Raw genomic sequence first — 13906 nt, forward strand, 5'->3', positions numbered from 1 at the left:
GATAAGTCTGCCAGGCCAAGAATGACAGCCCACTGGCTACGAGGGCCTTTTTATTTCTGTTTCAGAAAGCATTAAGTCTCAAAGGCTTATGGCCTGGTCTTTCACGATGCGGTGATCTTCTCAACTCGGGTAGATTAGGAAACTCTTTTATGTTTGTTGAAGGCTTCCAGGAGTGGAGGGGCTGCCTGGTAAGCAGTCGGGTTGGGCAGGGCTGGCCAGATGGGGAACTGAGTGTGAGTGACAAGGGGGGAGCATTTGCTCTCCCAATAGTGGTGTCCTCTCAGCAGCTTAAAGGTATGATGTTGATATGACAACTGTTAAGCTAATGATGAGAGTTTAGAAGTGGCAGGATGAAAGATACCATGTTCGGGGAAGATGGTCAAAAGGTGTCCTCTAGCCACCCGTTCCTGTGCAGCCCAGACCCCAAGCTCCCTCCTCTTGAAGTCTGAACCCGGCTATGCCTCTGGGGAAGGGTCAGAGCACAGAGTGGGACTTGAGAGGATTTGGGCCATGGGAAATAGGACCAAGTTTTCTAACGCAACTGGGGTAAGGGCTGGAATATCCACTCCTGAGAATCAGCGACAATCCAAAGACCTGGTCTCAAGTCCTTACCACATGCTAGCTCTGTGGCTGACAGCAAGTTAACACGCCTCTTGGAGCCACAGGGTCATTGTCAGCGAAATGAGGATGATTGTGGAAAAACTTCTACCACACAGTGTTGCTATGAATCGTAAATGAGATATTGTGAAGGAAATGATTCTGGCAGTCATTAAATGATTCTTAATGTTTGATGAACCTTATTCTGAACCAGGAAGCAAAGCCCCAGGGCATGATATCTGGGCCACATAGATGGGTAGACTGTTTTCGAAGACAATTGGACTTGACTAGAAATGAAATTATATCCAAGGATGTTCATAAATTCTCCCCAGATGGGGATGTCCAAAGAGGAATGTTGGGTCTGGTTGCTGAACCCCTTTGATGGGTGAAGGGCATGGCTTTAAGAGAGCCGATCTGAGACCTAATCTTTTCAGCCTTCTTGTCTGTAAACTAGGGATAATAAGTGCCTATGCCATAAGGGGGTTGTGAGGACCAAAATAAGATAATTACAAACAAAACCCTTAGTGCATCATCTGTCACATTTAGTTATTCTTATTCCTGAGAACTGGGAGGTGAGCTATAGAGACTGGTTGATGATGGATTTACTTCCCTTCCCTCCTTCCACACACATGAAAGAAAGCAATTGTTCAGTCTAAGTTTCTTGAGAATCAAGTGTAAATCAAGTTTGTGAAGCAGTATGGTATAGATTCCAGTTTGCTAATGCTGCTGTTATGCAAAATACCGGAAATGGATTGGCTTTTATAAAGGGGGTGTATTTGGTTACAAACTTATAGTCTTATGTCCATGAAAATGTCCAGACAAAGGCATCAGCAGTAGGATACTTTCACTGAAGAACACCAGTGGCATCTGGGAAACCTGTTAGCAGGGAAGGCACATGGCTGGCATCTGTTTGCTCTCAGATTGCATTTCAAAATGGTGTTCTCCAAAATGTCTCTCTAAGCTGCAACACCTTTTGTCTGAGTTCTTATAGGCTCCAGAGATTTAATTAAGACCAATGCCAACTGGGCAGGGACACACCTCCATGGAAATAATCTAATCAAAGGTATTATCCACCACTGAGTGGGTCACATCTCATGGAAACAACCTAATCCAAAGATTCCAACCTAATCAACATTGATATATCTGACCCTACATGATTTCATTAAAGAAAATGGCATTTTAGGGGGCATAATACATCCAAACTGGCACAGTATAGTAACTTAAAATATAATTTGGGGGCTTATACAGATAAGGATGTAATCCCTGCTTTGCCACTTCTAGCCTTGCTTTATTTTTCCGAGCCTCAATTTTGTCATCAGTTAAAAGGGCTAAAAATCCTCACCTGTTGATGAGAATATTAAATGAGATAACACATGGAATATTTGCACATATATTCTTTCCTGAGAGTCTACCTATCTTGTATTTCTCATTGGAGAAGGCAACAGCATAAAATACAACAGTCTACTTAGGTGGGGAGAGTAATGAAAAGGGAGATCACTTCTTTAATAAAATGTAACTAAGGATCTCTAAGATTTAAGTCTAGAAGAAGATTCTCTGGGAAAGATGGTTGCACCTTCACCATGGTTCTCAACATTCAGTCTCTACTGTTATCACTTTACTTGATGACAACAATGACAATGACAACAAGCATTTACTATGGGTCAGGCACTTCCGTACAAGCTTAGAAAAAACTCTCCTCCCTTGGTTTCCCCTAAACATGGTTAAGATTGGAGGGAATTTGAAAAAAAAAAAAAAACTTATTTAAAAAGTAAGGGAAAACAAAGTAGAAACAGAAAATGTAAGAAGCCTGAAGCTGAAGCTCTGTATCTTCAGTTTGCAGATCCTCCTATAGCTGGCTTGTGCCCAGGTGCCATCTGGCTTCACTCAATAGTTGTGATATTTATACTCTAGTTTCAAAAGTCAGGCCCTGCTCCAGAGATTTCTTGCTAGGTTTAATTTTTTAAAGCTCTGAAAATGGAAGGCACCATTTTATAAACTCCACATAAAAGCTCTGTCTTTTAACCTAATATTATTAGCAAGCTTTTTTTTTATATTAACATATAAACATTTATATAACATATTGGGTGTCATGTCATTATATTCCGGTTTTTAACTTCCAGGTTTTGCAAGAATTTCTGTTCTTTTCTATTTACTACATACCTTTTTTATATATTGGTATGTCATCGATTTTTCTGAATGACCCAGTTATACGTTAAAATAATGTGTCCCACAACCAAGCTTACTGCTTATCAGCTAATTCTACTTTATTGCCTTCTTCAGCTCTAGACTTCTTTTTTGGCTTGTTTACTTGCTCTGCTCTATTCTGATAATAGAATTAAGGCCTATAATTATAATATAGTCTTAATTGCAAATTTATACTTAAAAATGTACTTTGTGACTATATTGTTTGGCCCATATAGATGCACTATTGTATTAGGGTTCTCCAGAGAAACAGAAACGACAGGAAATATATATGTGACTATTAAGAGATTTATTATAGGAATTGGATCATATGATTGTGGGGATTGGCAAGTCTGCATTCTGCAGGGCAGGCTATAAGTTGGGGACTCTGAAGATTTTGATGAATTCTCCAGGAGAAGTTGGCTAGCTGAAGTAGAGATGGAAATTCTCCTTTCTGACTGCTGAAATCATCACTTCTCCTTTTAAGGACTTCAACTAATTGAATGAGTCTTCTCTCATTGTTGAAGACAATCTCCTCAGTTGATAGTAGGTGTAATCAGCCATAGATGCAATTGACTGACTAATGATTTATATCCAGAAAATACACTCACAGTGGCAATCTAACTACTTGCAATGTAACAAGTAGTTAGGGAGCAAATTTCAAAGAATATTATAGGTTACAGTTCCAGTTTCAGTTATTTCCTTATTATGGAATATAACATATATACAAAAATGTAAACTTTCAAAGTATGATGTAACAAGTAGATATATAGGAAATTTCCAAAGCTGTAATGTTATAATACATAGTTTCAGTTATTTCCTTATTGTGAAATCTAGTATATATACCAACAGGTATAGCTTTCAAATTACAATTTAACAAGTAGCTATAGAACAAATTTCAAAGGATGCTATGGGTTACAGTTCCACCATTTCAGTTCCTTCCTTCTAACTATTCTAATACCCTAGCAATTAAGAAAAAGAAAATTATATAAAGATTCAGTATTCATAATCCTTTAAGTTCCATCTTGTCTGTTGCTACCCCTTCCTTTAGTTTTATCACTTTCCTGATCTTCAGGGATGTCATGTTGAAAAGGGGTGTTCAACTTTATGACCAAAGAGGACACATCTAGTTGATATTCTTGAAGAGGGTATTGCCTCTGCGTTCTGGGACTTAGCTGGCATAGGAGCTCTCTGAAGGATTTAAGTTTTTGATGAATAAACTTAGTGAGTGAAATTTTATAGTCTCAGATAGGGATCCAGATATTCTTTAAGGTTTTTGGGACTACTGTTGACTTGGGCTTATCATATTGTGGTCATTTGGCATATCTAGGTGAAGCTTGCATAGGAGTAACCTTCAGGACAACTTCTGAACTATTTGAATTCTCTTAGCCACTAAAATCTTATTTTATTGCCTTTCTTTCCCCCCTTTTGGTCAAAAAGGCATTCTCAATCCCTTGATGCCAGGGTCGGGCTCATTCCCAGAATCCATTTCCCATGTCACCAGGAAGGCTCATTCATCTTGGGGGTCCTGTCCCACATCAGGGGGAGGGTGATGAATTTATTTGCAGAGTTAAACTTAGAGAAAGTCCACATTTGAGCAACAAAAGAGGTTCTCTGGAGGTGACTCCCAGGCATAATTATAGGTGGGCTCAGCCTCCTCTTTACAGCCATAAGTTTCACCTGAGAAAGTCTCAATATCAAGGGCCCAACTTATAAAGTAGGGGGTTCCTAAAGTCACATAGCATATGTTATATCCACAATAATCTCTCCATATCTCACACTGTCATCACTTAGTTGTACAATATTCATCACTCTCTGTTTTGAACATTTCTCATGCAAAATATCTTGGAGCTCTTGTCAGTCCCCAATTATTTGTCCCTAGTATTTGTGTAATACTAATATGCAATAGGTAGGTTTTCCCCATGTACCCTTCTGTTGTCAACATTCTGTGCCAATGTCATACATTAGAAGTATATCATGCAAGCACCTATCTATATTTGTGGTGCTGATCTGTGGGAAACATGCTTTTAAACAACCCCTTTCATTCCTATTCACCTTTAATACAACTCTGATACTTATGATCCCATTAACAAGTAGTCATAACCCCTGTACATTACCACACCTTTGAATTCACCATCATTAACATATCTGAACATATTAGATTATCAATCCCCCTCACTAGCTACTGTCTATCACTAGGTCCCCAATATTCTTACATTATAAGACATTGATTTTACATTGTTCCAATACTTCATAGAAGTGATAACATACAATAACTCTCCTTTTGCATCTGAGTTATTACACTCAGAATTATATCTTCAAGGTTCATCCATGTTGCCACATGTTTCAAGACCTTGTTGCTTCTTACTGCTGCATAGTATTCCATTATATGTATATACCGCATTTTGTTTATCCACTCGTCTGTTGAAGGACACTTGGATTGTTTCCATCTCTTGGCAACTGTAAACAATGCTGCTATGAAAATCACTGTACAAATATCTGTTTGTATCACTGCTTTCAAATCTTCTGGGTATATACCAAGAAGTGGAATTGCTGGGTCATAGGGTAATTCACTATTTACTTTTCTGAGAAACCACCAAACTGTCTTCCAGTGTGGCTGTACCATTATATAGTCCCACTAGCAACGAATAAGAGTTCTAATTTCACCACATCCTCTCCAGCATTTGTAGTTTTTGCTTGTTGGATGGCAGCCATTCTTTTGGTGTGAGATGGTATCTCACTGTGATCTTGATTTGCATTTCCCTAATAGCTAGTGAAGATGAACATTTTTTTTTCATGTGTTTTTTAGCCATTTGCATTTCCTCTTCAGAGAAATGTCTTTTCATATCTTTTGCCCATTTTATAATTGGGCTGTTTGTACTATTATCATTGAATTGTAGGATTTCTTTATATATGCCAGATATTAGTCTCTTATCAGATGCATGGTTTCCAAATATTTTCTCCCATTGAGTTGGTTGCCTCTTCACCTTTCTGACAAATTCCTTTGAGGTACAGAAGCTTTTGATGTTGAGGAGTTCCCATTTATCTATTTTTTTCTTTCATTGCTTATGTTTTTGGTGTAAGGTCTATCTTCTAGGAGTTTTATGGTACTGTCTTTTATATTGAGGTCTTTGATCCACTTTGAGTTAATTTTTGTGTAGGATGTGTGGTAGAGATCCTTTTTTTTTTTTTTTTTTTTTTTTTTTGTGGCTATCCAGTTCTCCCAGCCCCATTTGTGGAAGATACTGTTCTGTCCCAGTTCAGTGGATTTAGGGGACTTATCAAAAATCAGTCAAACACATATCTGGGAATCTGTTTCTGAACTCTCAAATCAATTCCATTTATCAATATGTCTATCTTTATGCCAATACCATGCCATTTGGACCACTGTAGTTTTATAGTAGGCCTCAAAGTCTGGAAGTGTAAGACCTCCCACTTTGTTCTTCTTTTTTAGGATGTTTTTGGCAATTGGAGGCCCCTTTCCTTCCAAATAAATTTGATAACTAGCTTTTCCAACTCTGCAAAATAGGTTTTTGGAATTTGGATTGGGATTGTGTTGAATCTGTAGATCAGTTTGGGTAGAATTGACATCTTAACAATATTGAGTCTTCCTATCCCATAAGCATGGAGTATTTTTCCACCTCTTTAGGTCCTTTTTTATTTCTTTTAGTAAATTTTTGTAATTTTCTGTGTAGAGGTCTTTTACATCTTTGGTTATGTTTATTCCATAGGCTCTTGATTTTTTAGTCTCTGTTGTGAATGGAATACTTTTTTTGATTACTAGTGTATAGAAACATTACTGACTTAGGTGCTTTAATCTTATATTCTGCCACTCTGCTGAATTTGCTTATTAGCTCACATAGCTTTGTGGTCGAATTATCAGGATTTTTCACATATAAGATCATATCATTTGCAAATAATGACAGTTTTACTTCTTCCTTTCCAATTTGGATACCTTTTATATCTTGGCAAATTGCTCTGGCTAGAACTTCTAACAGGATGTTGAATAATAGAGGTTACAGTGGGCATCCTTGTCTCATTCCCAAACTTAAGTGGAAGGCTTTCATTCTCACCATTGAGTACTGTGCTGGCTGTGGGTTTTTCATATACACCCTTCATCATATTGAGGAAGGTTCCTTCAATTACTATCTTTTGAAGTGTTTTTATCAAAAAGGTATGTCAAATTTTGTTGAATGTTTTTTTCAGCATCTACCAAGATGATCATTTGATTTTTCCCTTTTGATTTGTTAACGTGTTGAATTACATTAATTGATTTTCTTATGTTAAACTACCATTGCATACCAGGAATGAACCCCACTTGGTTGTGGTGTATAGTTCTTTCAATGTGCCTTTGATTTCAATTTGCAAGTATTTTGTCTAGGATTTTTGCATCTGTATTCATTAGGGAGATTGGCCTATAGTTTTCCTTTTTTGTAGTGTCTATCTGGTTTTGGTATCAGAGTAATATTAGCTTCATAAAATGAGTTAGGTAGTGTTCTATTTTCTTCAATTTTTTGGAAGAGTTTGAGCAGGAATGGTGTCAATTCTTTTTGGAATGTTTGGTAAAATTTCCCTGAGAAGCTATCTGGCCCTGGGCTTTAATTTGTAGGTAGATTTTTTATTGTATCTCTTTGCTTGTGATTGGTTTGTTGAGGTCTTCTATTTCTTCTGAGTCACTCTAGATTGTTCATGTGTTTCCAGGAAATTGTCCGTTTCCTTTAAGTTATCTAGTTTGTTGGTGTAGAGTTGTTCATAGTATCTTCTTATGGTTTTTTTTTTTTTTATTTCTTCAGGATCTGTAGTAATTATCCCTTTTTCATTTCTGATTCTGTTTGCTTGGGTCTTCTCTTTTTTTGACTTCATCAGTCTAGCTAAGGGTCTGTCAATCTTGTTGATCTTCTCAAAGAACCAACTTTTGGTTTTATTTGTTCTATTTTTTGTTATTGTTGTTGTTCTCCAGCTCATTTGTTTCTGCTTTAATCTTGTTATTTCTTGCTGTCTACTTGCTTCAGGGTTAGTTTGCTGATCATTCTCTAGCCTCTTCAGTTGTTCAGTTAGATCTTAATTTTAGCTCTTTCTTGCTTTTTGATATATGCATTTAGAGCTATGAATTTCCCTCTCAGCACTGCCTTCACTGCGCCCCACAGGTTTTGATATGTTGTGTTCTCATTTTCATTTGTCTTTAGATATTTACCAATTTCTCTTGCAATTTCTTCTTTGACCCACTGGTTGTTTAGGAATGTGTTGTTTAACCTCCATATATTTGGGAAAGATCTGGTTCTTTGGTGGTTGTTGATTTCTAGTTGGTTCCATTGTGGGCAGACAATGTGCTTTGAATAATTTCAATCTTTTTAAGTTTATAAGACTTGTTTTGGGCCCCAGCATATGATCTATTCCAGAAAATGTTCCTTGGGTACTAGAGAATAATGTGTATCTTGGTACTTTGGGACATAATGATCTATAGATGTCTATTAAGTCTAATTTATTTATCATATTGTTGAAGTTCTCAATTTCCTTATTGGTCCCCTGTCTGGTTGTTCTATCTATAGAAGAGAGTGGTATATTGAAGTCTCCCAGTATTATTGTAGATGTGTCTATTGCTCCCTTCACTTTAGCCAATGTCTGTCTCATGTATTTTGGAGCTCCTTGATTGGGTGCACAAACATTTATAATTGTTGCTTCTTCTTTGGTGAATTATCCCTTTTATTGAGATATAGTGCCCTTCTTTATCTCTTATGATATCTTTGCATTTAAAGTCTATTTTCCAATATTAGTATAGCTACCCCAGCTTTCTTTTGATTGCAGTTTGCATGGAATATTTTTTCCATCCTTTCACTTTCAGTCTCTTTGTGTCACAGGGTCTAAGGTGAGTCTCTTGTGAACAGCATATCACTGAGTCATATTTTTACTCCATTCTACCCATCTGTATCTTTTGATTGGAGAGTTTAATCCATTCACATTCAGTTATTACTGTGAAGGGAGTTCTTGAACCAGCCATCTTATCCTTTGGTTTTTAGTTGTTAGATCTATTTTTCCCCCCTCTCTCTTTTCTCCTTTAAGATGCCCTTACTAATAACTCTTTATTTCTGTGCCCTTCTCCACACCTCTTTCTCTGTTCTTTTTTTCTCAGCAGGTAGAGCTCCCTTTAGTATTTCTTACAGGGCAAATCTCTTATTAACAAATTCTCTCGGCATTTGTTTGTGAAAATTTCAAACTCTCCCTCAATTTTGAAGGAGAGCTTTGTTGGATAAAGAATTCTTGGCTGGCAATTTTTCTCTTTCAGAATTTTAAATATGTCATATCATTGCCTTCTTGCCTCCATGGTGTCTTCTGAGTAGTCAGTACTTAGTCTTATATTGTTTCCCTTGTATGTGGTGAATCGCTTCTCTCTTGCTGCTTTCAGATGTCTCTCCTTCTCTTCAGCATTTGACAATCTAATCAGTATGTCTCAGAGTAGGTTTATTTGGATTTATTCTTTTTGGAGTTCATTGGGCATCTTTAATTTGGATATTTGTGTCATTTAGAAGGGTTGGGAAGTTTTTCTCAACAATTTCTTTGAATACTTTTCCTAGCCCTTTACTCTTCTCTTCCCCTTCTGGAACACCAATTATTCTTATATTTGTGTGCTTCATGTTATCCATCATTTCCCTGAGATCCATTTCAAATTTTTCATTTTTTTTGGCCATTCGTTCTTTTGTGCTTTCACTTTCCGTCACCCTATCTTTGAGGTAGCTAATTCATTCCTCTACTTGTTCAAATCCAGTGTTATGTGTCTCAATGATATTTTAAATTTGATCAACAGTATCTTTTATTTCCATAAGATCTGCTATTTTTTTAATTTACTCTTTATGGTCTTCTAGGGTCTTCTCCATGTCTTTTATATCCTGAGCCATAATATTGATATTTGTGTGTACTTCTTGGATTAATTGCTCCAAATTTTGTTTCTCTTCCAGCTTTTTAATTTGTTTGTTTGGCTTGTCCATATCTTCTATATCCTTCAAGTGCACTGTAATTTTCTTCTGGTTTAGGGGCATTTGCTTGTCTTGATAGGGTTATTTTGGGTAGTGCAGAATTAATTATATATAATTTGGTTTGCTGTCATGCAGTTTTCCAATTTTAGCAGCAGGAGGCGCTCCTGAGGCACAGCTTGCTGGAGTGCAGTTTCCTTATCTACCAGCAGGTGGCACACCCAAGTAGGTCTCCCCCCGAACTTCTCCTGTGTGCTGGGTGGAGTCCAAACTGGGTGGGGAACCAATCAGTGCACTGGATCTCTGGGTGCACTGGGGAATCCTGTTCCTGGAGCTGTAAAGTGGGTCCTGAGCAGGTAGGCAGGAAGCCTGATCAATGGCACCTGCAGGTGAATCTTGGGCCTTACCTGCCAGTTCTCTGTCTGCTTTGCTCCCAGGAGTCTTTGGGGTGTGGGAAGGGTTCCCAGTCTCCAGTATGGCGCCTCTCCTTTCTCTGCTTCTCACCATTGCACAACCCCCCACCACCATGGACTTCTGTAGGGGGAGAGCAATTGCAGCCTGCCAGGTTCCCTCACGGGATCTCCCTGCTATCTGGCTGTGGAGGATCACCCCCCAGCAAACTGTCAAGGTAGGTGGACAGTAGTGGAGAGTTGCTGCTCACTCCCTTGCCTGGCAGCAGTTTTGCTGCTACGGGCCTGGGGAGGGGGCGTGGGGTGCAGTCTGGACAGGGAAAACACTCACTGTGTCCCACCAGCCACCATCTCTCTTCTGTTTTTGCCCGGTGTCCCACGTACTGTGGGGGACCCTCTAAGGCCATTCAAACCCCAGAACCACAGTCTCTGGTGTCCTCCAGCCCCTTTCTAGTTATTCTAATGGAGCAGAAGTCTGTCCACCTCACCTACTCCAGCATCTTCCCAGAAGTGCCTCCTTTGGCTTATATGAATTTTTGTGATGAAATTTACTTCATTAATTTCCATTGCTTACTGTATTTTTGGTATGAAAATTCATTTATTACCATGATAGTAACTCTCTTCTTTTATCCACTAGAAATGACATAAATTAACCATTCCAAATTTCTTAGTTTCAAAAGTGATACTTTTTGGGGGAGGAGGGGGTAAAATAAGATAGTGCTTTTTTGAAATCTATCAATATTTATTTTTATTTCATGAGTTCATGACCTTATCCCTAGTGAGCCTATCATCGATCAGAGCTGTATAAGAACAAGAGGAAGGAATTTGGAAAGAAAAAAGAAAGAAAATTTAGACTCAGTTATGGTTTTTAACTAACTTTGAATTTTTCCAACTTTTAAAACAACAGGCTTGAAAGTTGTAATTTGTTATGAAAAAAGGACCTTCTAAATTCCTCTATCACTCCCTGTAATATAGAAAAACTCCAGTTTCAGTTGTAACAGACCCAGCTACATCTCCATTCTTTCCATAGCTTGGTTATTCATCTCTTCCTTCTGTTACAAAAGATACTCCAGTATTTTTCCATTTCTGAGCTAGTTTGAATTTCTGATACTTGTTACCAAGAGTTCTAAGTTTTTTCAACTCTAAGAAAAAAATTTTAAAAGTGCTGTCAACTTTTGAGGATCTCCTTTCTGCATGATAGCTGTTTACCATTAGTATTTTTTGATTTAGAAAATACAGTCAGGCAATGAATACCATGAATTCAATAATGATTATAAATGAACTTTTATTCATCACATCAACATTTATATATACACTACTTGTAAAATATAAATACTTGCATGTTGAAGACATTGATTATTCAGTATATAAATGATGCTTGGTGATCACAGAAATTTGCAGACTCCTTGCAATAACTTTTAGCTCCACCCACTTGTTCTCAAATGCCAGTGTTTTAGAGTCCTTTTTTCCTAAAGTCAATCTCACCCTTTGAGTTTAGAAGAGCTCTTTCTTGCCTTTCTCCAATACCATAATGTGTTCATTCCAGCTTCAAAGTGTTTCTTGAATCCATCTTCTTTCTATACCTACTGCCACTGCTCTACAGCAGGTCTGGTTACCCTTCCTGTGTCCTAGTGCAACAGCTTTCTCTCTGGTTTCTTTTCTTGTTGTCTGTCCTTCCCCCAATCCACCCTCTACCCTGCAGCCAGAGTGTTCAAGGTGTGTCCCTTCCTTGCCTGAAATGCTACAACTCGTGTGTCCAATCACAAGGTATGGGAATACCTTGTCATACTTAACTTCTTGAGTTGGATTAAACACATCGTGTATGTTTTGCCCATGAGCTTTTGTCTGAGTGAATTCTCTTGGCAAAATGGCCTTTTTCCTGTGCATGGCAAGGTCATGCTCTGCTCAAATGCCACCTTCCATGAAACTTTGTTATTCACACCCACAGTCCTCCCAGCCAGTGCCTTTTCCTAGCATCTTATAACACTTAGTATAGGCTTTGGTTATGTCCTCTCACATCGTGTGTACTTTGGGGATAGAGACTTTGATTTAGTCATGTTTTTCCCCCCAAACACCTTGAACCATGCCTAGCCCATAGTAGATGCCCAATAAGTGTTTACTAAACAAATCGACGTGGATGGCTGTACTTGTGAGTATGGGCTTCTCTTCGAGACTAGCTCCTGAATGGGATTGTATACATAGCAAGAGATACGGAAATGGAGATGGTCTTCAGTTGAGAAAATTGAGTTTAAATTACTTTCCCAATTATGGTTTTCCCATTTCAGTCTCTTTGATGTCTTTTTTTTTCTTCCAAACAAATAAAATTTTATTGCATTTTTCTCTGATTACAAAACACACAAAATGATAGCATAGTGTTACATGGACTCTGGCATCAAACAGGGGCTTGAGTTCAAATTTTACTACTTACTGGCTGTGTGTTTTGCACATGGTACTTAACATCTTTGTTTTACTTTTCTCATCTGATATATGGGGGTTATTAAAATAGTATTTCATAACACTGTTTTGAAGATTGTTAGAAAATGTATGCAACGTGCTTAGCACAGTGACTGCTGTTGTTAGGTTCAGTGCAGAAGATGTGTCAGGTCTACATGAACTGGATGTAGCTGGAAGATACAGTCCAGGGTCTTCACTATGTTGTATTAAATGAAAACACATACATGGCTCCAGAAGCCTTAGAGAATAATTCTGATTTTTCTCTAAGGCAGCCTTTTTTAACAAGGGTTCATCTGAATCACAGAATTCAGAAAACGACTGGATGACTATTTCCTCCTTCTCCTAAGGACACTATATAACTAACACCATAATGCTTTAGGGCAGGGAGACTCACTGATCCCCCCACTCTCCCTTTATGAAATCCTCTGGCATTCCTTAAAGGCCTGAGGCAGAGGCTGGGCACATGCATCACTCAAACAAGTCCTCTCTAGAAACCACTCTCTTCCCCAGAATCTTCTCACTTATGGCAAATGTGAAAATCTGTCCCTCCCTTACCCATACAATTTGTTCCTGGAACACCATTCATTTATTCCTTCTCTGTGCTGTGCTCGCCACAAACACAACAGCTCTGACAGGTGTTGCCTTGCTTTTCTTGAGGTAATTATGCCAGCCTCTCCCCATCCTTGAACACCCCCTCCACCCTGGGATTGCAGTGAGTATGTCCCATAAAACTACCACCAGTGACTGGGCCACACAGAAGGAAAAATGATGTACAGCTTGTTGTCCTTTTTGTTTGTTTGAACATGCAGACTTGTCTAACTCCTCTGGCTCCCTCGCTACTTTCTAACAGTTCTCCTTGACAAAAAACGATCGAGTTATTTGGGCCTGTGATCTAACTGCCATGATGTGTGCTGCCGAGGTTTCCCCATGAATGGTGCAATACAGCAGACGCACGTCTGCTCCTCTTCCGTTCCTATTTCCTGTTGCTCTCCAGTGCTGATGGTGCTTATGCTGCCTCCCAGGGCAGCAGCAGGCACCTTTTTATATTTTTTTTGGAAAGGGGTTGGTCATGATGTCTTTTCTATGAGTAAGGAAGAATATTGGAGAGGTAATTTGCAGTGTTTGCTACAGTTCATATAACGGAATATCATATAGCCATTAATGTTTGAACAGTATTTATTTGAAATGGGAAAATGCTCACAATGTTAAAGAAATAAGGATACAAATCTGTAAATACAGCATGATCCCAGTCTTGTAGTAAAATAAATTATATATGCATAGAAAAAATACAGGCAG

This window comes from Choloepus didactylus, chromosome 8, assembly GCF_015220235.1.
Source record: "Choloepus didactylus isolate mChoDid1 chromosome 8, mChoDid1.pri, whole genome shotgun sequence".
Classification (NCBI taxonomy): Eukaryota; Metazoa; Chordata; class Mammalia; order Pilosa; family Megalonychidae; genus Choloepus; species Choloepus didactylus.